Source organism: Notolepis coatsorum (assembly GCF_963971535.1).
Source record: "Notolepis coatsorum genome assembly, chromosome: 9".
Taxonomy (NCBI): Eukaryota; Metazoa; Chordata; class Actinopteri; order Aulopiformes; family Paralepididae; genus Notolepis; species Notolepis coatsorum.
Window position 1 is genome coordinate 107,166,423 of NC_140173.1, and position 27,177 is coordinate 107,193,599.

Consider the following 27,177-nt stretch of genomic DNA (forward strand, 5'->3'; position numbering starts at 1 on the left):
TCTTGCTTTCTATTGGACTCTTGCTGAGCCCGCCACCCTTTGTCACATGACCGAGCGAGATGGCCAATCTCCCCACAATGCCAGCACACAGTCGACGCCGGCCACCCAGGCGGTCCCAGTTTACCACGACTCCAGCAGTCTCTCGGCTGGCATCCCACAGTCCTTGCCAGGTCCACCCCTCTCCTGTCCTCTGGTTGCATGTCCTGTTGCCTGGAGGAGAGAGGGGCATACCTGTCCTTTTCTGCTGCCTCTCCTCTGGCCTTTTCTTGATGGGAGGGGCCTGGAAACTCACCCCTCCTGCAGTTCTGTTCACCCTGTCGCGGCCCAGTTCCCTGTCCGGGCAACGGAGCACAGGGCACTCTTTGATCACGGCGGCCTAGGTCAGACGCCCGAAGCATGACATCACGAACTGTACCACTCAACAGTACATTCTTTTCAGCCAGTTCTTGCTCCAGTCCCCGCATCCCGTGTGCGGCTTGACCAAACGCCCGCTCTGTCTTCCTCAAGTCTCGATGAACCGCCTCATGTCGTTCGAACGCTTCTACAAACGCTCTCTGTCTTTCTGGAGAGAGGCACGTCATCCTCTTCTCTTCCTCCATCCTGGCCCTCGCCAGCTGGCCCCTCGTCACCGGCCCACGCCTCTCATCCCGGCTTTGGTCTCCAGGGACGACTGGACATGGGAAACGGGTGGGCTGTAGAAACTGTTCGTGTATAGTTCCATACCTGCTGTCGGTCTCAGTTCCAGCCATCCAGCCAGAGTGGACTTCGTGGGACTGCTGTAACAACGCCGCTCTTCTCAGTCTCTTTTTCTGTCCCTTGGTTAAACTGCAGTCGCCTGCAATGGACACTCCAGCATGGATCGGTTCTGGTTGGAGTAATACCGTTGCCACTGGTTCTCTCTCCTGTATTGGAACCAAAGTCAACATTTCAAGTTCTTCTATCGCACTGGTCACATGAGAGAAGTCCATCCTATTCCAATCAATCAGATTATCATCACTGGTAAAGTCTATCTGGGAAATGTCTGCAGAGGCTCTCGGCTTTCTCCCACCAATGGCCTGACTGCTAAGGGCCTTTTCCATATTTTTTTTTTTTTTTTTTTTAATACTACGGGTTATTTAAACAAACTGATAGTTTACTCTTGTTTTTGTTATTCTATTGTTATTGCATCTAACGCTTCAGTTGTTCCTATCAATGTTCCACTAAGGTGAACTTCCTATGTTACAGTCATTCACTCCACCTTTCAAACACTCCTGCAATAACCGTTTGAAAAAACAAGTTTCTCCGTCTCTAACACTATTTCTACTTACTTGAATTAAAACACTCACACTGTCAAACTTTTACTGTGCAGACAAGGATTGATAAATGGCTTATCATTCATACTTATACCAAGGCTTATTACAGCCGTTTCCCCAGTTGGTTATCGAAATCGTTAGAGCTCCTGTCCAGCCTAGCACCTGTGCAGAAAGAAAGCAAAAACATCCAACTTAATCATCAGTGGCATTTCCCTGTTATTTCCACTATTCGTTATGCATTGGAAATGTCGGGCAACACTATTCTAATCTTTTAGAGAGATTTGGTGTGATTTGCTTAAATATAACGATACAGCTCATCTTGTGTTTGTCCGTTCCTCCCACAGGAACACTGGAGGTTCCAATCTCTTGTGTTTTCTTTTCACCTGATTCTCTGGGAAAAATAATCATTAGTCCCACGCCTATCAATTGTCTAATAATCTTGGTAAACCCGGTTAGCCATCTGTTCCAATTTCTTTTTGCTTTGATGAATCTGTTCATCCTGATCCTATTTCATACCTTAAACGACCGTTTAGCGTACTAACTAAATGTAATATTCGCTTTCGCTTCCCACCTTTTCATACAACATCAATTTCATTCCGCTTCACACACACACTTCCATTCTTACACACAACCACTACCCCCTCACAACACTAAAAATCCATTAGTGTTGTCACTGCTTCCAACTACCAATCAGGGAAAACAATAAACTTTTAGCAATTTAGATCACTAAAACCCCGACCGTCATATAGCCCCGCTGGCCATGTTATTAAACTCATGGACACCCGTACTATACCACCGCAATATCCTTCAGATCCTTGAATTCACAAAGAACCGTCCGTCCTCAGCCCAAAGCGTTTTCCCCCAGTCGCGAACCCGAACGAAAACACCCCAAGCTCCTTCCCAAGGAATACCACAACTCATTCCACCATCACCTGCACCCAGACAGGCCAACGCCCATCCGGTACCTACTCCACATACACAATAACAACGCAGTTCAAACAAACCTACACGCTTTGACCCTTTTAACCTCCTTCCAGTTAAGAGTACCCTCCTCCCGTTCGGATGCACTCCTTCCCCTACTTAGATGCACCTCTCCCCGTAAGGTTTAGGCAGTCCGCTACGACGCAACAACCAGCTCCTTTCTTAGGACTGCCTTGTCCGACGTCGGCCCCTCTCCCCCAACAGAGATGCAGGTCTCCACTTCCGGCGGTAAGGTCTCCTCTCATGAACGGAAGCAGTCCCCTTATTTCACCTTCAGGTGCAGTTTAAGGCTGGGTCCCTTTCCAATCTTAGGAGAGACAATCCAGATTCCTCTGAATTGACACCCCTCATCCTTCTGCTTCCCAGCATTTTCTTTTCAAAAACACTGATCACAGAAGCACAACTCGCCTACTAACCCTGTATCGGCTAGTAAGGTTACTGTGGCCTGACTGTACATTGAGCCAGGTGCATTTATGGTCTCTGCCATAACGCTCTCCCAACCGGCTGGCGACCCAGTCGATAGCGACCTCAAAGTCCGTCATCAAGTCAGGACCCCAAGCAGCTGACTGTCCGTAGTACCTATCAGCCACTCAGTTTAGAAACCGACGGTCTTGTCCCCACCCCGCTTGCTCTGGGCATGGAAATATTGACCGTTTTCGCCAGCCTAGCCTGTTCACGGCAGGAGCTGTGCCCCCTCCGGTGCACCGCCCTGCTCCTAGGTGTGGACTGTCGCCCACGTACCACCCAGTGCCCACACCAACTTACGTGCGACGTTTCCTGGGCCGACTAGGCGGTGCCACAGTGGTATGTTATTTCATACCTCGTTACGCACGGGGGCCTTCAGTAACTCCCCAGCACTATAGGATTGTGTTTAACGTGCGCCCAGACTCTTGCGAGCCCACTGCCGCCTGTTATTGGCTAGAGGTTCGGGGTGCCTAATCCCCTCCCTAACCAACAACCCACAACATGCCGCAAAGCTATGGATGGAGAATCACAGGGAGAAACACAAGGAGAGACAGAGGGGGGGCGGAGGGAAGAGAAAAAGGAGGGAGGGACACAGGGATACAGGGACTGAGGGGAGGAAGGGGGGGGGGGGGCTCACAATTCAACATCAACTATAACCAAAACCTAACACTATACTCACAAAACTCCCTTTGCGCACCTGTCATTTCACAAAGTCAAGCTGGGAGAGAGGGATGGAGTGGAGGGAGGGAGGGAGGGAGGGAGGGAGGGAGGGAGGGAGGGAGGGAGGGAGGGAGGGAGGGAGGGAGGGAGGGAGGGAGGGAGGGAGGGAGGGAGGGAGGGAGGGAGGGAGGGAGGGAGGGAGGGAGAGATGAAGGGAGGCAGGGAAGGAGGGAGGGAGGGAGAGAGGGAGACAGGGAGGGAGGGAGGGAGGGAGAGAGAGATGAAGGGAGGCAGGGAAGGAGGGAGGGAGGGAGAGAGGCAGGGAGGGAGGGAGAGAGGGAGGAAGGGGAGAGTGTGAAAGAGGGAGGAAGAGACACAGAGGAAAAAAGGGGGGGGGGGGTTTCACGCAAGTCCCGCACAGCACATACATCTCACTCCAACTAGTCTAGTCCAACATCGCCCCCTATAGCCCTCCACTGTCCACTGCCTCACCAAAAGCCCATAGTCCATCCTCCTTGCGCCGACCGACCGTGGCGCACACGCGCAGACTGACACATACCGTCAACATGACCCAACCCGTCATCCACATCAGCAGCCTATCATTCGAACAAACTACCCCAACCAAAGTCACAAACAAACTCACACATCCATCTCATTTCTATCCCACTAGCGCCATCCTACTGGGCCCACAACAAATATAGATCGATAACCAAACAAGTATATACATTCGTCATCAACAACTGAAAAAACCGATAAAAAGAATTACAAATCCCCAAAGATGGTCGCTACTTAAAACCTATAATAACCACAAACTGTTCGCTATTGCCTACTGCACCCCGTTCACCTGTGAAGGAGAGGTGTAACTATCAAAGAGGCAACACCGCCCTCCGCTGGAACGTTTGTCCAACACCACCATTGCACTACAGTATTCACAACGTCCTGCAGGAGGCGCCCACACCCTTCCCCGCAAGTGCGTCATCACGCAGCACCACACCCCGACGTCAACCTGACGTCCCATCCTAATAATAAAACCACAATCCCCAGAACCCCCTACACCGGAAGTCCCAGTCCACGCCTCTCTAAGGTCTCGTGCCAGCCACCAAGAGTAGCAACACGCGATATTCCCCAAGAGTTCAATCATGCTATATTGTTAGCACAGGTAGCTTAGCATTTTAGCTTCATTAGCCCAGTACTGCTAGCTCCATTAGCTTAGCTTAGCATCCAACATAACTTCTCCTAAACGGCCCATTATCCTGTTGATCCGAGCGGCACAACACATTGCGACGTTTACACAACCCCTGTTATACCCCGCAACATAACTTTAATCCTATTTAGCCCCCGTTCACAGAACATATATCAATATCTTTATTCTAGTACGCTCGCCCGTTTGGCCCCGCCTGGCCGAAATACACAGTATATTAAATCCAACGCTCCCCAAGCCCAGACGCTCCCAGTGACGTCATCAGCTCCAAAAACTCTGTTTATTTTGAACGCTTCTACATTAAATTCAGACCCCAACACCACCGTTTTGAAAAATTTCAACGAACTTTACACATCATCTTGGTTCCATCACACTTGCCATTCATTCAATTCACTCGATATCGCAACACAGCGGCCACACGCTACTCCTGTCGACCTCAGCTAACACCGGCAGCTAAATAAACGCCTCTTCCCACGGACAGTGTTACGGTTTCTCCGCCGCCGTTTTGGCCACCCGTGTTTTACAATAATACAAAAATTACATTGGCATTCACTCATAGCTCCTAACATACATCCATTCAAACATATATACTTAGCAAAACAATGTCCCATTCATAAGCATACTACTCATTTGGCCACATTCATCCTAAACACATTCCCTACCTCGCCCATTTCACACAATACTCTCCTATGTTCTAATCTCATGCGCAGTATCTTCTCTCAAAGTGCTCCATATATCTACTGAGTTCGACTTGCTATACCCCGAGAAACCCACTCCATTCATGTATAGTAGCTCGTGGAGAGTTTTAGTAGCGCCCCTTGTCGGCTTGAATCGGAGTTTTATATGGCCAAATCGTGTGTTCGACCCTACTTTCCATATTTCCTACTTGTAGAGCCCCTTGTCGGCTTGAATCGGAGTTTTATGTGGTCCATTGCCACCATAATTTCCATATTTTCTACTTCCCTCATTCCTCCACGAGTTTGATGTTCTTCAGATTTGGACCATAGCCAATCTGAGCCTAAATGACGTCGGATTTGCCTCGGCAATTCGCTTATGGAACGTCTTCCAAAGTCCATTGCTCAGTCGTACCGATTCTAAGTTTGGCTTCTTTTCCCGTTAAGCAACCTGGCCCGAACCCTAACCCTCGGCTGTGCGCAATCTGAACTAAATACAGACATCCTTATCCACCCTTTACTGGTAGTCACAATACTGTTTCGACGAAGGGCTTGAAATCCACAATGGTACTCTTGTTCCTCCGAACAGCACTTCATTTAACCCGTTCATCAACCTAAAACGTCACTTATCCCCAGACCTTCAATTGTTTCCCCGAACAATTCCTTATTTATAGCTCCATAGTAGCTTATAAACACTTCCCCTTTTTCCTCACTTCTGTACCGTTCTCACGGATCGCGCCCCTTTTCTACAACACATTATCATTGATTCTACCCAGACTAATCCTACCAACATGGCGCAATGCTATTATCCGCTTCTCATCACCCTGTTCTCTGTTTCTATGTTATCTGTACCCTGTACTCTGTTCTCACCGTGGGACCAGGATCTCCTGTACTACAATCACGGTTCTCTCATTAAACTCTTTACCTTACCCTATAATCTTCTCTTTAAGATCTGACTACTCCGCATTACCCATTAATGAACCATAGCCACTTCACAGTCCCTCTTCCTGCATATCTGTGACTATTCCCCGTTCTACCGCTCCACGCCTCTGCCTTCTAGATAATTACCTGTCCCTAACCTATCCCCCTAAGCTATTATAAACCTCACCTGGCATTGTACCAATCATAGGCATTCTAACCGAACATCCCCTAACCTCTCTAAGCGCAGCGCCGGTGTGTGGCTGAGACCAGAGCCAGGTTGTGAACCCTGGACCCCGGCTTCTTCCAACACCAACATTATCCTGGTCCATTTACATCTCATTTCTACCTAAAGCAACCCCCCATTTGAGACTGCTCGACCACCGCCAATCTTAAACGCACCATCATTACTTACCTTCCCGCTCGCTGTCCTCGGCTGAAGTGGTGACGATTTTAACAGTCGCAGAGGCATCGATGGGAGAGAACCTCTCTGTGTCCTTGAGAAGTGGCTGCCGTCGTCTTCAACCGGCTGTGGTCGAATACAGCACGGGTCACGGACCAATTGAAGTATATCTATCTTCATTTATACCTATATCTAAGTTCAGTGATCGTATAGTCTTTTTATTACCCTTCTCCTCTGCATTGTTTGGTATTTCAGATGTTCGGTTCAAGTAAGGAAAGAAGCTGACGAGGTGGTTCAATCAAACAAACTGCGGTGTTTATTTCCATTCCTATATATACCACAGCTTATTTCAAAACACAGTAAAAGCTCTTTACTTCAATCTAATCGTCTCTTTGGTATTTCTAATTGTCTCTTTGATGAGGCAGTTTGGTCCATGATCCGATCAGCTAGGGCCGATCAGAGCTTTCTTCTCTCGTGCTGGGGTGGTATGGTTGTTGTCTCTGGTTCCCATGACAACACGAGTCTTCTCTTAGTGGTTTGCTAGTCGTTCCTCGGCGGTCAGGCAGGGAGCGCTTGATTTCGTCTCGGCGGAGTCTGGATTCCCTGCTGTATGGCGATCTTCTATCATCGTCTGTGTCCGTGGCTCTGTGCGTGTCCGGCTCCAGGATCCTTCTGTGTGGCTCGCCCTCCAGGATTCTTCTGTGTGTCTCCGTCTCCATCAGCCCTATTTAAAAACATAGAACAAGACCTCTCCCCTGCCTGTCTAGTGACGTCACTCCCGAGATCAGCCTGTTCCCATTGGCCAAATTCCTTCTAACAGGAATTCCTTTTTTGTGAGTGACACGTCATCCTGGGTCTTGCGACACTACACAGTGTATAATGGGGAGAATCCGACTGGCTGTTAGCCGTTCTATTCCATTACCGTATTTGGGGATCCTTACAGTTCTTCTCTCCGTTCCCAGATAATAGCATACGTCCTTCAACAGAAAATAGAATACTTTGTCTCTTGATTAACCAATAAGGAGTCCTGTGTCATGGTTTCTTTTATCCTTATTATTCAAGAGTTATTCTTTATTGTGCCTTCCGTTATTCTAATAGTTTTAAGTTATGTCCACATTGTAACTCATGTATTTGAACTTTATTTGATTGTTACATCCTACTGTTTGTATTTGGGTATTCTAAAGTAATCTGTAATCTAGGTTGTAGCTCTATTTTTATCACTTAAGTATTTTGTTCAGTATTAACATTAATTAACAAACTATGTCTTACTATTCGGTTCACTTATTGTCAACTTTTCTGGTTTTGCTAAACCTTTTATCTAATGTAATTTAGTACGACAGATAACTTTTTAGTACATTATTGATTTGCACTGTCTTAACTGGTGGCATTTCTACTGTGATGTGAAAGGGAGATTCCAACCGTTTGGTGTCACCTTTCTGACCTCTGTACCTTTAGTCAGCATGCAGCTGCCGTTGTAACCTGAAATTACTTTAGCTTAGTGTAAATATGACCTTTTGATCTCAACTGTTATTTTCAGTTCGGTTCCTGTTCTTCAAAGATAATTATATCCTTCCTCGTCTGTTTGAGATGGCCTTTCCTAAACCCAGCTGCTAACCTCATCCGATAAGGTGCTATTCTGAACCAGTGGAATGTGCCCTAACGTCATAAACAGTCTTTTGCCTTATCAGCGAACCATCATCTGTGATTAGCCCTGACGGCAGATGGTCCTGGAGCTGGCTGAGTGCGGGGTGAGCAGATGTCCTCTCAACCTCTTGAGCCTGAGGCCACCGAAATAACTCCTGGGGTTTTCAAATGACCCTTTCTATCAAATCAACTTCTCTATCTAATCATTACTTTGTACATTTCAGTTGCTATGTTTCATGTTTTCATTTAGAAATATACGACAAGAGACCATGCAAAAAATGGACACAGCAGGGAGCCTCATGCCAGTCCGCCTCTCGAGCCACAATACGGAAATCAATGGCGTAGTCTGCTACGGCGCGAATGCCCTGTCGGCAGGACATAAGTCGACTGCCGGCCTCGTAAATGGAAATCACCCTGGAGGTATCGAATACACAACGTAACTCCAGGGTGAAGGCATCCGCGTCGCGGCAGACCACAGACCCACTCTCCCACTCCGCTGTGGCCCAAGAGAGAGCACGATCCGTGAGGAGAGTTATAATATAGGCTACCCGAGCCACATCACTGGGGAAAGTACGCGGCTGCAGTTGAAAAATGAGAGAGCACTGGGCGATAAACTCACAGCAGCCGGTTGGAGCCCCTCCATAGCGCTCCGGCGCCGGCAGACGTGGCTCTCGGTAGTCCTCCCGATCCACCGGATACCCCCGCTCGCCTTCCCCGCCGATCGATGATGCTCCGGCTGCGGATATCCTCGTTGATGTCGTCCCAGCGGCCGCAGAGCGGGCCTGGTTCACCGCCGCCAACGCTGTCTCCGCCGTCTCCTGAGAAGCCAGGGAAACATCTCCCAGTCGACCCAGCTCGACACCGACTGCCATCTGCCGCTCCATCATGATCCTGAGCTGGTCCCGTAGGCTCACCATCTCGTCCCGTATCTCCTCGTTGGAAGTCATGATGGCTAGAGCTTCTGTTACGAACGGGTAAGTGACTTCCAAGTTGTCGAGAGGAAGAACGAGACGGAGAATGTTTTACTATTCCAAAACAGCTGTACTGTTTATTAACAGGGAAAAGCATACACTCTAAACAGGGAGAAGACAATAGGTCTGTGCTTGTCCAGCTGTAGGTACGTCCGTAGGATTAGGTGAAGCTCTAGCAAAGAACAAGGAATAGAGCAAATGTTAAATAGGTCACATACTCAACATTCCACGCTGTCAATGAGGAGCAGCAGTCTGACAGCCAATGACAGCACCCAGGTGTGATAGACAATTAGTGATGACAGCAATCAGTGGTGACATACAAGGTGAACCATAACAACAGGAGTGACCAAGGTAGACAGTGGGAGACAATCCTAAGGATGATAGTCTCCCGAACGTTACACATATTAATTCAAGTATTTGCATGTGAGTGAAAGGTACATGCATCGTTTCAAATATTGTACTGCCACCAGTGCTGTGCTTATTTACATTTATACAACTGGTTACAAATCAAACAAAAAGTATTTTAAACAAGTGTTTTCTCACTCAATTATCAAGTTGCCCTGTAACTGAGGGGTACAATTCCCTGACTGTATTGATAAGTATGGTATTATTAAACCACTACCGCTTGTACTTTAACTTCTGGCCATCCAGTACATGATATAGATATGATGAACACTTTCCCACCTGATGAAACGAAGTCCACACAAATGTATAAATCGAATATTTTATATAGCAAAGGGTATATACAACGTTCACTTAATGACATTTGTTCTGAAGGATTTAGATTAAACCGAATATATATATTTATTTATATATATATATTTAATTGTATTTGTATATCCCCTGATATCCCTTGTATATTCCTTGTACAATATGCATTGAATATCCCTTCTAGTCTACTGAACATCCCATAATAGTCTCCATTCTACCATTGGACGAGACCTTGGTGCCAGGTCGCCATACCCCTCAGACCAGGTTCAATCGTACCGCTCAACATGTATGGACAAGTCCTAGTTCCGCGTAGGAATATGTCTACCGCACCACTAATGGTACTATTTGTTCATAGTGCGTATATATACTGCGCTATTAAAGTAGAGCTTTCTTTTAGTCCAGTTCCTTACCCTCCAACAGAGTGACAGACGCAAAAGCCTCCCCGCGAACCACGTGTGGGCAGTAAGGCCAATTCGGCCCAGTATCGGCATTGAGACATCGTGTATATTAATATTTGAATAGTCATATTTGGCACTATATCGTCGAGTTGGACGTATTCTATTAAGCTAATAATAGTCTATTCATATGTAGTGCCTCGTGCGGTAAGAGTTCTATAGTAATCAGCACCCCCATCGTTTCGGGCATCAGCTGGACGCTTATCCAGGGTGGTTGACCCCACGTGAAGCTGCACCCGAGGAGCTCCAGGCCAAAGAGCGAGTGGACCTGTATATTGGATTATTCTACCGACGACGGCTAGCCTTCCCCGGCTTGGATTATGCTTTGAGTACTTTGATTATTCTATGGATAAAGGCCAACACTGCGGTGTGTTGGAAATACCCCCCCGGAGAGGACGACAGGTGAGAAGACGCTCTACACGACGAGGTCGCCTCACGTCTCTCCATCGTGGACCGGAGGACGCCGGCCACAGAGAGTCCAACTGCTTTCATCTGTGGATTGAGGATCGCTGGGCACCGGGTCGCACGACTGTGGGCTCTCCCAGGATACCCTCGGCCAGACAGGATACAGCCAGACTCTACCCCCCCCCCCCTCCAGCTGTCCTACAAGCAGTCGGAACCTTCCCCTAGTGTATCCAGCTATATAATCATTCAAGTATCATTGCTATTGTTCCCTAAATATTCCAGGTTGTATATTTGCTTACTGCGCAATCAGAGATTGGACATTCGATATTGATCTACCTACGAATACTCATTTGCCATAAAAGTGCATACTATTTCAAATCATAAATGTAATTAAGTGATCGTTGTACATACCCTTTGCTATGTATTATTATTAAACGCAGACTTTCAACTTGGTACATTTGTGTTGGATCCGTTTCATCAGGTGGGAGTGTTTATCATAATTATTTATACCTAGTACTGGGTGGCCAGAGTCTAAAGTACAAGAGGTAGTGGTAGTAAGTATCATATCTAACAATACAGTCAGGGAATTGTACCCCTCAGTTACAATTGGTCCTTCGAGCCGGATGGTAATCAGTGTAATATTAATATAGTGTTATTAATATTAAAATGGCCTATGATGAACACTCCACGAAACGATCCTCCTAACCAACAACGCCCGCGGCGCAAACGACAGCTCCCTCAGTACCTAGAGGCTTACGCTGTCAGTCAACAACCTAGTCTTCTACCAACAGCAAACGCGGTAAAACTAGAAAGTAAAATTATGTCTAACCCTAACGACCAGGCTACCCCGACCATAGAGGCCCCTATGGGTTCTAATGTAACTGACCCAGCTCACGGTGGGGACCAGGGGGAACCAGACATGACTTTACACCCCGCCAATACCGAAGAAGTAGTCCCCGACGAGTCCCGGGAGGAAGACAACACTACCGAGAGAGAACTCGGCACGGAAGAAGATGAGGAGAGCACCGTGGAGATAGAGCTCCAAGACTCCGCACGGAGTACCCCAAGGGACGGCTCCCCTATACAACCGTCTTCTCCCAGCGAGGCAGAGAGGACACTACAGCAGGCATTCCTCGTCAGCCTGAAAGCCTCTACTGAACGCGATAGACTCCAGGGTGAACGCGATCGATTGCAGATACAGCAACGGAGCGAAGAAGAGCACATACGCCTGGAAATAAGACGCATTCAGATGGAAGAGAATATGGCAAGAGACCGGGCCGACGCCCAGCGCGCCGCCACCGGTGCCCAGAGAGAATCGGATCTCACCAAGCGCGAAGCCGAGCGCGATAGAGCACAAGCGCAACTAATAGAACAGCTGATCAGAAGGACAACACCCCCTCCCTCCACCAGAGGCTCCAGGAACTCGTCTAGACATCACTCCAGGGCGGCATCCCCTAGCCGAGTAAGCGACCCTGAACTTGACCAACAGACGAGGTTTATACCCCCCGCAGACCCCCTTCCCCAACCGGTCCAAGCGAGACCCAGCCACCGGGAAGGAGCAGCATACACTGCGGAGAGGCTAAATCAGAGACTACAAGCCCTGGATGACCTAACGGAAGACGAAGAGGAAGAGGAGGAGAACCACGCCCGACGACAGCACAGTACTCTACCGGACCAGGAGGTCCAGTACAGCCCAGGCTATACCCCCGCGGAGCTGCGCTACAGACCCCCGACGCTATTCACGGGTGAGCACGACGCACGACCCGCACCGAGGAACAGCACCTGGACCAGCGGGCCATGGTACACAGCCGGTACCAGCCCACGCCAAGGAGCAGGAGGAGACTCGCCTAGGAGGCCTCTCCCCCAACGCTCGCCGATGTATCAACAATCCGCGTCATACATTGGCACACCTATGGTACCAGACTTCACCCAGGAGAACCGGGCCCAGTATACGGAGCTCCGCATGTGTCTGGAGACAATGTTGGTGGATGTCATTGATGAACGCCATAAATACGCGATACTACTGAAGCATTTAAAGGTACCCTGCGCGCACAACATAGCGCTCGCCTACGCCACTTCCACGACCCCATACACCGCAGCGCTGGTAGCGTTGGACCAGAGATATGGACGTATATGGGATTACGTGATCCAGGAGATCAGGCACATCGACCGCCTACCCCCAGCAACAGACAATCGAGCACTGGACGACCTGTCCATCAGAGTGCAGTCCCTGGTAGGGATGCTGGGAGCGCAGAGGGAAAAGGGTAGGCATGAACTATACGCCAACTCAAATGTAGAGAGGATCTTGGAGAAGCTACCGCCCGCCCGACAGGAGCGCTTTAGGCGGCAGAGAGACCACCGAGACCCTAATGGCCCCGAACCGAACCTCCTCGATCTAGCCGACTTCCTGGCGAGAGAAGTCAGCAGCTTACGGCTAGATACATTCGGACGGAGCACCCCTGGCTCCAGAGAAGGAACCAGGAGACTAAATGATGGAAGAAGATCGGTGACTGTCATGCACCAATCGGAGTCAGTGCCAAGCAGTAGGAGCCACAGTACCCCCTCAAGAAAGGAGAAGTGGAAGATAGTGTGCCCCTACTGTGAGAAAGAACACTGGCTGTCACAATGTGACTCATTCCCCAAGATGAATGCGGAGGAAGCGAGTCAATGGATAAAGTCCAACAGACGCTGTTTTCGCTGTGCGCGATCACACATGGCAGCCGAATGCCGCTTAAAGAAAAGGTGCAGTCGGTGCGATGGAGCCCATCTGGACATACTCCACGACAGTAACAGACGGCGGCCTCCACCCGCACCATCAAGCAGCAAAGCAAGCGTCATGTACATCGACCCCGCCAGCAGCAGCGGAGCCAGAATGCTCTTAAAGGTAGTCCGTGTGACATTGAGCTACCAGAATAAAGTCATGGACACTTACGCCGTCCTTGATGACGGGTCAGAGAAGACCCTTCTGCTCGCGTCCGCTGCGGCCCAGCTAGGGCTGCGGGGGAGCGAAAACCAAATGACAATTCGGACAATAAGAAGAGATTTGAAAACGATAAAGGGCGAGAATGTCTCATTCTCTATCGCAGCAAGCGGCCAGCCCGAGTGACGGTACAGGATTACAGACGCTTTCACCAGCCAAGAAATAGGACTCTCGCGGTACACATACCCCGTAGCCAAGCTGATGGAGAAATATGTACATCTACGCAAGCTACCGATCCCACTCATAGACGGTGCTACCCCGACACTGTTGATAGGCTCCGACCATGCAGACCTCATTGTCCCGATAGACCGGGTTCATACCGGACCCAGAGGCTGTCCTGCAGCAGTCGAGACCCGCCTAGGATGGACTCTCCAAGGCCCACTCGCCAAATCTCTCAACCGAACCACAGCCACTAGCTGTCTCCACTCCCGAGTCACAGAGGGAGACACCGCACTCCTGCAGCATGTAGAGAGGCTATGGACCTTAGAACAAATGCCCTTTAAGAACGAAAAGAAAGACATTCGCTCTAAAGACGACATCTACGCCATTAACCTCCTCGAGACGGGAACAAAGAGAGTCCCAGTCAGCGGCGTGTTGAGATACGCCACGCCACTCCTGCGGCGGGAAGGGATGCCTACCTTTCACGCAAAGAAAGACGCCACAGAGCGGTACCTACTAAACACAGAGCGGCGCTTAGCCAAGGACCCCGCCCAAGAAAGTGTATACCGCGCTGAGATTGAGAAGCTCATCACAGCGGGACACGTCACAAAGATTGACATTAAAGAGGCCGACCAGATGACTGAATCGTGGTACGTGCCCCACCACAAGGTTCATCACAACGGCAAAGACCGCATCGTGTTTAACTGCAGCTACCAGATCGGATCCCAAAATCTGAATAAAGAGCTATTGCCCGGTCCTACACTCGGCCCCTCCCTACTAGGCGTACTACTCCGCTTCCGCCAGGACAAGGTGGCTATCAGCGGGGATATCAAAGGGATGTTCCTGCAGGTGAGATTAGTAGAGGAGGACAAGCCCCTGTTGCGGTTCCTATGGAGAGAGAGGCCAGGAGATGAGCACCCAGCCATCTACCAATGGGAAGTCCTCCCTTTCGGAACTACATGCAGCCCATGCTGTGCTACATTTGCACTACAGAGACATGTCGCAGAGGACCCAGCAGCGGACGAAGAGGTCCGACACAGTGTGAAGAACAGCTTCTACGTAGATAACTGTCTACAAAGCGTTTCGACCCAGGAAGAAGCCGAGGCTCTCCTACTTAAACTCCGCGCCTCTCTGATCAAAGGCGGCTTTGATCTCAGGCAGTGGGCCAGCAGCGATCCGCACGTACTGCGCAGCCTCTCCTCCGCGGACAAGGCAGCGAGCAGCGAGACCTGGATGGCCACAATCCCAGGAGAAGCCCAAGAGATGACACTAGGACCAGTGTGGCGCTTCAAAACAGATTCGCTCCACTATAGACACAAACCCCTGACCACGGAGCAGGGAAGGTCGACGGCAATACCGACCACCAGACGGAGTGTGTACAGAACACTCGCCCGACAATATGACCCGTTAGGATGTATACTACCGTACACCACCAGGGCAAAGATGATTGTACGAGCATTGTGGGACAAGGACCAGGGCTGGGACGACCCCATTCCCGCACACCTTGCATCCACCTGGAGAGAGTGGGAGATGGAACTCCACTCACTCCCAGGCGCTAATATACGCCGAAGCTACTTCCCACCCACGGTGAGGCCAGAGACATGTAAAATGGATTTACACGTCTTCAGTGACGCCTCCGAGGTCGCCTACGGATCAGTAGCCTACTTGCGGGCCCAAGAAGAGGGGGGAGAGATCTACACAGCATTCATCCTCGCCCGCTCGAGAATAGCCCCACGCAAGCAACAGTCTATCCCACGTCTAGAGCTCTGCGCAGCCCTCGCAGGAGCGCATCTAGCCACGCTCATCCAACGTGAGCTCACCATTCCGGTGCATAGAACAATCCTGTGGTCAGATTCCACGACAGTACTCGCCTGGATCAAATCGGATTCATGCAAATACAAAGTCTTCGTGGGAGTCAGAGTCACTGAGATTCAAGAGTTAACCGGAGAGTTAACCGGAGAAGCAAACTGGCGCTATGTTGATACAAAACACAACCCAGCTGACGTCATCACCCGGGGAATGTCCCTAGATGACTTAACCCGTCATAACATCTACAGTGACGGACCAGCATTCCTCAAGCTCCCGGAAGGAGATTGGCCCACACCCCGAGGGAAGCAAGTGACGAGGAGGCTGAGAATAAGAAACCCATGTTCTGTGGATTGAGCACTGTTGTCTCCGCAGACCCCAACATAGACGATTGCATTACCATAGAGAGTGCGCAGCAACGGACATTCCTGCGGCACCACCCAGAGATTAAGTCCCCCGCTGATATGTCAGCAGCTGACTACGAGGAAGCAGAACTGCTTCTACTGCAACGAGCCCAGAGAGACTCGTTCCCCGATGAACTAGACTGTCTACAGGGAGGAAAGCCCGTCCCATCAGACAGCAGATTGATTCATCTGGCCCCCGAGAGTGACACACATACCCTCATCAGAGTGGGTGGTCGCCTGCGGAGAGCCCCCAATTTACCGGATGACATTAAGTACCCGATCGTATTGAACAGCCGACACAAGGTCACAGAGCTGATTATAAAGAAATACGACGAGGATGTACACCACGCAGGAGCAGAGAGAGTCTTCGCGGAAATCAGACGTCGTTACTGGATACTTCAAGGAAGAGAGGCGGTGCGACGCTTCCAGCGAACCTGTCTAGACTGCCGAAAGTGGCGCGCGCAGCCCAGCATACCACGGATGGCTGACCTACCTCCATGTCGCCTCCGACTCGGCGACAAGCCATTCCACTCAACAGGCATGGACTGTTTTGGCCCGCTGCACATAAAGAAAGGAAGAGGCACCGAGAAGCGGTGGGGTATTGTATTCAAATGCATGACCACCAGAGCGATACATATCGAGCTCCTTCCGACCATGAGCGCAGACTCATTCCTTATGGCCTTCCGAAGATTCACATCACGGAAAGGAAAACCGTCTACATTATTGTCCGATCACGGGACAAACTTCAAAGGCGGAGAAAGAGAGCTGAGGGAGAGCTTCCAAGCTATGGGCCCAGAACTTAAGACCCACCTCGCTCCAGCCCAGATTGACTTCCAATTCAACCCCCCAAACGCACCCCACTTCGGTGGAACTTGGGAACGAGAAGTACGTTCTATAAAGACAGCCCTGTACGCAGTACTTGGGGCCCAGACTGTGGCGGAAGAAGTCCTAATGACAGTCCTCACGGAGATTGAGGGAGTATTGAACTCCAAGCCCCTCGGTTACGTCTCCAGTGATGTAGCAGATGTCGACCCAGTCACCCCCAACACCCTCCTGATGGGGCGGCTAGATCCCGCGTTACCCCAGACAATGTACCGGCCTGAAGAAGCGAACGGCCGACGAATGTGGAGGTACAGCCAAGTATTAGCCGACAAGTTTTGGAGCAGTTTCCTACTGCACTACCTACCGTCTCTACAGACCCGCCAGAAGTGGGTAAAAGAGAGAGACAATTTGACGGAAGGAACAGTCGTCATGATTATTGACCAGTCACTACCCAGAGCTATGTGGCCGGCTGGCCGCGTAAGCAAAGTGATCACCGGTGCCGATGGCAAGGTCCGAGCAGCTGAAGTACTCGTCCAGGGGCGCATTTACACCCGTCCTGTGGCGAGGCTCATAGAACTGCCCCGACTCCCAGACACAATCGATGATGACCATGACCCTATGACTTTGTGAGTTGACTGACCCTTACAGCGAACCCTTGAGTGGTAGACAGTGCGGTTAATCTGTCTCTGCTTAACTAATTAGGTTGGGACCAATTAGGGGGCGGCTGTTCTGAAGGATCAGATTAAACCGAATATATATATTTATTTATATATATTTAATTGTATTTGTATATCCCCTGATATCCCTTGTATATTCCTTGTACAATATGCATTGAATATCCCTTCTAGTCTACTGAACATCCCATAATAGTCTCCATTCTACCATTGGACGAGACCTTGGTGCCAGGTCGCCATACCCCTCAGACCAGGTTCAATCGTACCGCTCAACATGTATGGACAAGTCCTAGTTCCGCGTAGGAATATGTCTACCGCACCACTAATGGTACTATTTGTTCATAGTGCGTATATATACTGCGCTATTAAAGTAGAGCTTTCTTTTAGTCCAGTTCCTTACCCTCCAACAGAGTGACAGACGCAAAAGCCTCCCCGCGAACCACGTGTGGGCAGTAAGGCCAATTCGGCCCAGTATCGGCATTGAGACATCGTGTATATTAATATTTGAATAGTCATATTTGGCACTATATCGTCGAGTTGGACGTATTCTATTAAGCTAATAATAGTCTATTCATATGTAGTGCCTCGTGCGGTAAGAGTTCTATAGTAATCAGCACCCCCATCGTTTCGGGCATCAGCTGGACGCTTATCCAGGGTGGTTGACCCCACGTGAAGCTGCACCCGAGGAGCTCCAGGCCAAAGAGCGAGTGGACCTGTATATTGGATTATTCTACCGACGACGGCTAGCCTTCCCCGGCTTGGATTATGCTTTGAGTACTTTGATTATTCTATGGATAAAGGCCAACACTGCGGTGTGTTGGAAATACCCCCCCCGGAGAGGACGACAGGTGAGAAGACGCTCTACACGACGAGGTCGCCTCACGTCTCTCCATCGTGGACCGGAGGACGCCGGCCACAGAGAGTCCAACTGCTTTCATCTGTGGATCGAGGATCGCTGGGCACCGGGTCGCACGACTGTGGGCTCTCCCAGGATACCCTCGGCCAGACGGGATACAGCCAGACTCTACCCCCCCCCCCTCCAGCTGTCCTACAAGCAGTCGGAACCTTCCCCTAGTGTATCCAGCTATATAATCATTCAAGTATCATTGCTATTGTTCCCTAAATATTCCAGGTTGTATATTTGCTTCCTGCGCAATCAGAGATTGGACATTCGATATTGATCTACCTACGAATACTCATTTGCCATAAAAGTGCATACTATTTCAAATCATAAATGTAATTAAGTGATCGTTGTACATACCCTTTGCTATGTATTATTATTAAACGCAGACTTTCGACTTGGTACATTTGTGTTGGATCCGTTTCATCAGGTGGGAGTGTTTATCATAATTATTTATACCTAGTACTGGGTGGCCAGAGTCTAAAGTACAAGAGGTAGTGGTAGTAAGTATCATATCTAACAATACAGTCAGGGAATTGTACCCCTCAGTTACAACATTTATGATTTGAAATGCACTTGTAAGGCAAATGAGTATTCGTAGGTAAATCAACATTGAATGTCCAATCTCTGGTTACGCAGGGAGCAAGTATACAACCTGGTTCTTTAGGGAACTATAGCGATGGTACTTAAATGATTATAGCTGGATACACTAAAGGGGGGGGTCCCGCTGGTTGTAAGTCAGTAGGGGGGGGGGGTTAGGAGAGCCACTGGCGGTATCCCATCTGGCCGACGATTTCTTGGGAGAATTCAGAGTGCTGAACACGGTGCCCACAGAACCTCGGTCCGCAGATGAATACAGCTGGGCCCTCTGGTGGACGGTAGCTGCCGGTCCACAACGAAGAGACGTGAGGCGACCTCACTCGGGGTAGAGCGCCGTCTCACCTGGACTCCTCTCGGGGGGTAGTTCCAACACTCAGCAGTGTTGGCCGTTATCCATGGCATAATCAAAGCACCCAAAGCACGTAGATAATCCAAGCCGTGGAAGGCTCGCCGTTGTCCGGGTAAAGTAATCCAATGTACAGGTCCACTCGTCCTGGCCCGGAGCTCCTCGGATGCAAGCACCACACGTGGTCTGCCCAGCCTGGTTAAGACTCCAGATAACGTCAGGAACGATGGGGGGTACTGCTCACTTTATAACTCTAACCGAACGATGCACCATACATAATAGACTATTATTAACTTAATAGAAATACGTCCCACTCGACGGTATAGTGCCAAACTATGACAATTCAACTATTAATCCACACGATGTCTCAATGCCTATTCTGAGGCCAAGTAGGCCATACTGCACCACACGTGCGTCGTGGGTGAGGCTTCACGTCTGTTACTTAGTTGGAGGGTAAAGGACTAATGGACTAAAAGAAAGTTCTACTTTACTTGCGCCATATATATATGCGCTGTGAACAAATAGTACCATTCGTATTTCGCCAGACGTATTCCTACGCGGAACCGGGCTTGTAACGACATGTTCGTCGGCACGATTGAACTTGAACCAAGGGGCTTGGCTGCTGGCGCCAGGTTCTCGTCCAATGGTAGAATGAAACTATTATGGGCTGTTAGTAGACTAAAGGGATATTCAGTGTATATATACAAGGAATATACAAGGGATATCAAACGATATACAAATACTATTAAATATATATCCATAAATAAATATATATATTCGGTTTAATCTGATCCTTCACAACATGCCCCAATGACATGAAAGGGATTCAAGTATTTGCATGAATGCAAGGTACACATTGGTTCATACATAATATTGTATTGCCTCCACTGCTGTCAGACCAGAGTCGGCGCCAGAACCAATCTAACGGGGGGCATATGGTAACAGCGGGGGGCATACATTCCCATTCAAGAACTCAAACAGTGACATAAAATATAGGCTTCAGAAAACGAATTTCCGTAAACCAACACACACATTTCAAAACATGAGTGCGCATAAGAGATAACACAGTCTCTCTCTCTCTCTCTCACACAAACACACTCGCGCACACACACACTGAGTAGCACCGTGTCAGAGCATCTGCGAAACGAAACCACAAGTGACAAGCCTACGCATATTTAAGTAGGTACAGTACAACTATCACCATTGCCATCAATAAATATATGATAGTCATATAATAAATATACGAGGCTGGGCTTAACAAGTCAAAGTATTCTTAATAATAATCGCCTGAGGCTGGGCTTAACAAGTCAAAAGTATTCTTAATAAATTATAGCCCGAGGCTGGGCTTAACAAGTCAAAGTATTCTTAATAATAAATTATAGCCCGAGGCTGGGCTTAACAAGTCAAAGTATTCTTAATAATAATAGCCAGAGGCTGGGCTTAACAAGTCAAAGTATTCTTAACCCTTTACCGGCCAAGTACCCTGTAGTGCCATGTAGTACCATGTAGTACCCTGTAGTACCATGTAGTACCCTGTATTTCCCTGTGTAGTACCATGTAGTACCCTGTAGTACCATGTAGTACCCTGTATTTCCCTATGTAGTACCCTGTAGTACCCTGTAGTACCATGTAGTATCATGTAGTACCATGTAGTATCATGTAGTACCATATAGTTATATAGTTTTGTCCGCTATTCTTCTTTGGGCCTTTATCGGCTACTGTTGCCATGGCAAGGCAAATTCAAGAAAACTCCCAATACATTTTATTATTTATTTTATGTTATCAGCCTGCCAAGTTTCATAGATCCAATCCAATCCAATCCAACTTTATTTATAAAGCGCTTTAACAGCCACAGGGGCACAAAGTGCTGTACAGGGGGAGCAAATTAAAAACTATTAGCAGCACTAAAAATATATTAAAGGGGAACTATCTTATAAATGGCCTTTTTGAGTGTTTAGCATTGTTTCCTAGCTATGTGAACTTATATTAATATGATCTATGTCTCAAAATTCTCATATTGGCGCATTCTTCCAATTCTCCTCTCACAATATTCACCCTCACTGAACTGAGTCGTTTGAAAATGTGCCTATATGTGATGTCATATAGTCACTGCCGCATGTTAATGTTCAGGCGAACACGGCCACACACAGTGGTTTAGGTGGCACCTGCAGCTGCGGCTGCAAAACAGCTCGAAATCTTGAGGTAGAAAAATGCTGTTTTTGAGGACTTGATTAGAAATACAAAACAATGAATAAAAAAAATATATATATTACAGAGGTGTTCCATAGACTCACAGGAATTGTGTAAAAGTGCCCAAATAGTGAAAGAAATAGTAAAATAGTTCCCCTTTAAAGAAACAAGAGTACCAAACAGAGATAAAAAAAAACATTAGGTAAATATAGGCAGCAATACCAATTTAAATAGATCAGAGTACTTAAAAAAAAATTTAAAAGCAAAGGACACAGTAACAAAACGATACAACAACAACACAGTAAGACAATAAGATCATAAAATCAACAAGCTACATGGTGTCGAAATCCAGAGAGAAAAGGTGGGTCTTAAGGAGGCCTTTGAAACGGGGCAGTGATGAGGCCTGCCTAATCTGCAGTGGCAGCTCATTCCACATTTTGGGGGCGACAGCGGAGAAAGCACGGTCCCCCCTGAGCTTACGCCTAGTTGTAGGCACTACTAGGAGCAGCTGGTCAGCTGACCTGAGAGAGCGAGAAGGTGTATAGACCTGCAACAGCTCAGAGAGGTAGGGTGGAGCAAGGTCATGAAGAGCTTCAAATAGATAGATATACCCCCTAAGGAAAAATATTATATAGATTTTATATATATCTATAGATATAATATCTTAGCTATTATTATAGATGCAGCACTACAGTATAGCTTTAGTACCTGGACAACTGGCAGCTGAGTCACCAAAGCAACAAGGCTTGGTGTTCAAGGCACTAATTAGTGTAGCTATATACTCAACTACATCGTGTACAATTGTACAGCCCTGGCCTATTTTATTTTATAATTATATTCTATTGTATTGTACTTTTATTTTAACTTAGTCTATATTCCATTTTATTTCATTCTACCCTTTATTTTATTCTACCTTAAATGTCTGTCTGTTAATGTCGCACCAAACGACAAACTACTTGGCAACAGAGACCTTTCTGATTCTGATTCTGATTCTGATTCTGATTCTGATTCTGATTCTGATTCTGATTCTGATGTTGAGGTTGAAACAGGAGCTGCTGGTGTGGCTGTGGCACGTCTCTCACCTGATGAAACTGAGATTTTAACGTACACATTTCTACTAAAAAGACAGAATGAATGTTCTTACTATGGTTTTGGAGGGATCAGATTGGGGAACATGAAACTTCAACTTGACAAACAAACTTTCTAAATGGACGGCAGTTTATTTTTACTGTTGCAACACAATGGCTGACAGGAAATACACTTGGGTCCAAACTGTTCTTATAGCAACAGAATTCCAGTGAAACCGTCTATAGAGGCAAGTGAGCCGAGACTCCCTTGATGATGTCATCGAGAGACAAATCCTGGAGAGCTGCTCCACTGGCAGAGGACTGACCGTCTGGACATGTTGACCACCCACTGAGCAGTTTCATGGGGATATGACCTACTGAACATCTTCTTGTTCAGCTGCTCTGAAAGGAAAGGTATTTGAGTGTGAAAGGTCATTATTCTTTACGTCCACAGCCTCTCATTCATAGTTGATAGAGCATGTCCAAAACATCTATTATAATGAATCACAGATTAGAGTGTAATGTCATGCTTTGAGAGAGACTTGTTCATGTTAAGGAATATTAAAGGGGTAGCGCACGTGATTAAGAAGCTTTTAAGAGTCGTCACAAACTAGGAGTCCGTACTGTTTGGTTTATGAGATATTGGAAGCAGAAAATGTTAGCATTTTTTAGCATCGTCATAAGCAAGCTAGTGGAAGATCTCACTACAAGGAAATGGATCCTATAGAGGCACAGGGGTCTCAGCTCTCCAGTCAGACCAAATGTATGCAATTCCAAGGGCGATTTTCATTATGTCAGGGTAAACACAGATATACCTGTGAAAGGTGAAAATCTGCATAAAATGTATACCTAGGTAAATGGAATATTGCTCCACTTCTGCAAGGGCTATTTGCATATTCTTGGTATGGACCTTGGTATGGACCTCAATGAATGTATTCTCAGTGTCAGAAATATTGTGTCTATTACTAGGCTTGCTTAAATTTTGATGAAACAAAGGAAAATATGAATTATGATTTTTCTTTTCATCTTTGACAGTGAATAAAACCATGATAATAATGACCAAACTTAAAAAAACTGCCACTGAGCTCATTCAGTACCCTCTTGAGATCATGTGTACAAAAGATCTAAGGAAATTAATAAAGGGAAGATGATCAAATTGAAGGTTCTGTATATACAGTACTGAATTCTCCCATCCGGACCAATGCAATTTGAAATATTATTATAGAATATAGAATATATGCTTATACATTACCTTATTATAGCCAATTCGCACATTTATATATATATACATATAGTATCTTTCAAATGGCCGAGTTCAATTTGGATATAGTATCACCAGGCTTGCATAATAACAGATACTGATATTTACTGTAATCGACTGTAATATTTTATTTCCCCCACAGTGTAACCATATTGAAACTAATTTCAGATCTAATTCTTCTTACATGTTAACAATAGTGTGGAGAAACTGACTGCGTTTCAATATTTGTCAAAAACGTTATCTTTTGTAGCTTATTATCGCGAATCATAACAATTATTGATATGATTCATTCAGAACGCTGAACTTTGAACCACCATAGCGGACCACAGGAAGTGTAGATTGGAGAAATTCCAACGCTGGCAGATAGCTAGCGAGGTCCTCTTCAAAATGGCCGCAAAAAGATTCCAATTCCGATGGGTCAACATTTCCATATCCGGTTCCGGGTCAAAAAAACGATTTCACATAAAAAACTTAAAATGATATAAACTCGCCTTTTTTTTTTTTTTTTTTTTTTTTATTGTTGGTCTTTTTCCCCCTCCATTTTCTGCCGATTTTCTCCCATCCCAATGTTAGTCGTATGCCAATTCCCAGTCCCTTCCTGGTCGCTGCGCACTTACCCCCCACAGTCAGATCATCTGGGAGAGTGGAGGCTACCACGTGCTTCCTCCGACACACGTCCAGCCAATCACCGCTTCTTTTCACCTGGCAGCGCGGATTCTCATTGAGAGGGCGTAGCGTGTGGGAGGACCACACTATCCCCCTCACGTCCAATCCGCGCTTAGCAGGCGCCCCGACCGAACTGTAGGAGTCGCTGTTTACAACGACCCGGACCCACCCCGCCAGCTTCTCCCACCCTCTGATACAGCCAATTGTATCAGTGCAGACGGCCAGCCAAGCTGGTGACAACCCCGGAGCTGTGAGCTGGATTCGAACAGGCAAATCCAGCTCAGCTCCGGGGCTGGTGACGAACGCAATCTCCGCTCGGCCACCTAACCGCCTATAAACTCACTTTTAACCTATTGCTAAACTATTGCCAACCTAACGTTTTACATTCTACATGTATTTGTGACATAGTAGTGATAATAATACTTGAAAACGGTTGATTTTAAAATCACAATTTTTTTCCATCTTCATAAAAATATAATAATAATTTAATAAGGTCAAAAGGGGTCGGTACCGACCCTGTCGAGTGGAACAGGTTAATTATGCTAGTTACTAATTAATAATATTATTATATTACTTCCATTCCATTTAGGGGTACCAGATCTAGGGCCGGAACATATTTGGAAGGTAACCATAATTAATGTTAATAGCTACCACTGTATTTACCGTGCTATGTCAAAATGGCCACTGTGAAAAGGGTCTATGGAGGATATGAAGCATGAATATAGCTACAGAATTTAGAATGCTTCTTGCCTCCCATTGACTTCCACTAACATGCATGCTAAATGCTAACATGTTATTCTACCAAATATAAAATAAATGTAAATAAAAAGTTTTGGGTGTGTTGAATTAAGGGACTCTGTGTGGGGATGTTAGTGACTGTCTAACTGTGTATAATTGTTTGCACCTGTAACAGGTTACCTATGCATATATATCTGTCTCCACCGGAGGGCGCTCTAGGCGTAGCTACCGGAGTATAGCTACGAACTATTATAAGAGGTCGCCCCCTCTCATTTCTTTCTCTACTCCAACGGCTCTCAAAGAGAGCAGAGCTCTGTACATCTACTGCTTATATGTGAATAAAGAAGTCAAGCCAGTTCGGGCACAATAGAGAATCCATACCTCTTGACCACATTATTGTTGCCCCAAAGCGTGTTCTGTTAACAGGTTATGGGCCCAGATAACACCGGGGCGAAAAATGAGTGGAGGTACTGTAGTAAGATTAGCTGAGTTATAGGCTAGGATAGCACCGCGTAGCTAGTCGCTAGGCCGACCAGAGTAAAAGGCTAAGCATACCATTAACGAAGAGATGGAAGGCCAAAGAAGAGACAAGTGGCCAACATTCACTGGGAAAGCAGAGAACTACGAACTCTGGGAAGAGCACATGCTGTGCTGCATGCACCGTGTGGGACTGAAGGAGACAATCCTGGGAGCCCCCACCGGAGAACTAACAGCGGAACAGCGAGCCCTGGATGAACAACGAAATGCCAATGCGTACTGTGAGTTGGCGCAGATGCTTGACGACACCAGCCTGGGGCTGATATTCGACTCCCAGAGAGTCAGCATTGCCTTGGCTCGGGCTGATCACTATACTAACTCGTTTGGCTGAGTTAGGGGGAGGGGGCGTTGTGGACAGCGACCCCTACAGTTCGGTCGAGGCGCCTGCTCAGCGAAGGTAGGATCTGGTGAGAGGTAGTGCGGCCTCCCACACGTTACACTCTCCCAGTGAGAATCTGCGCGGCCAGGCTGGCTGCCGGCTGGCTGCATATGCGTCGGAGGAAAGCATGTGACAGTCTCCGGCCTCTCGGACCAACAGTGGGGGAAAGTGCGCAACAACCAGGAAGGGGGTTGGGAATTGGCATAACGACTAACAGTGGGATGGGAGAAAAATCGGAAAAAGAAGGAGGGGGAAAAAGATAATAATAAAAAAAATTAAAATTAAATTGCATTTTTCTATGAGCACTTCTGTTCTGAAAATGGCTCGGAAACCTATAGGGGAGCCATATATTTTCTGAATGCCCTATAGATCACAATAGGTCATACAGTGAGATCAAATAAAATATATTTTTTTTAAGATCTCACTACAAGGAAATGGATCCTATAGAGCAGTGTTCCCAAACTCTGGGACCCGTTTTTATTGGGTCGCCAATTAAAAAAAAAAAAAAAGTAAAAAAAAAAAAAAAAAAAATTAAGCTGTAGATGTGTTGATTCAGTTTGGCACCACATACTTATGTGAATCTGGGTTTTCTGATCTAGCATACCTGAAAAACAAATACAGAAACAGACTAAATGCTCAGCATGACCTCATAATAGCACTTTCAAAAACCAAGCCCAGAATAGATCTGCAACTTCAACCAGCCCCAAACCTCTCATTAGATTTCATTGTGCCATAGATGAAATATTATACCCCTTCTAGCATGTCAGGTCAGTAGAATTTTTAAATAAGTCAGTAGAAATTAATCAGAATGTTGCTCAATGTTGGGGTTTAAGGTTGAGGGACGGAGGGAGGGGGTAAGAAATGGAG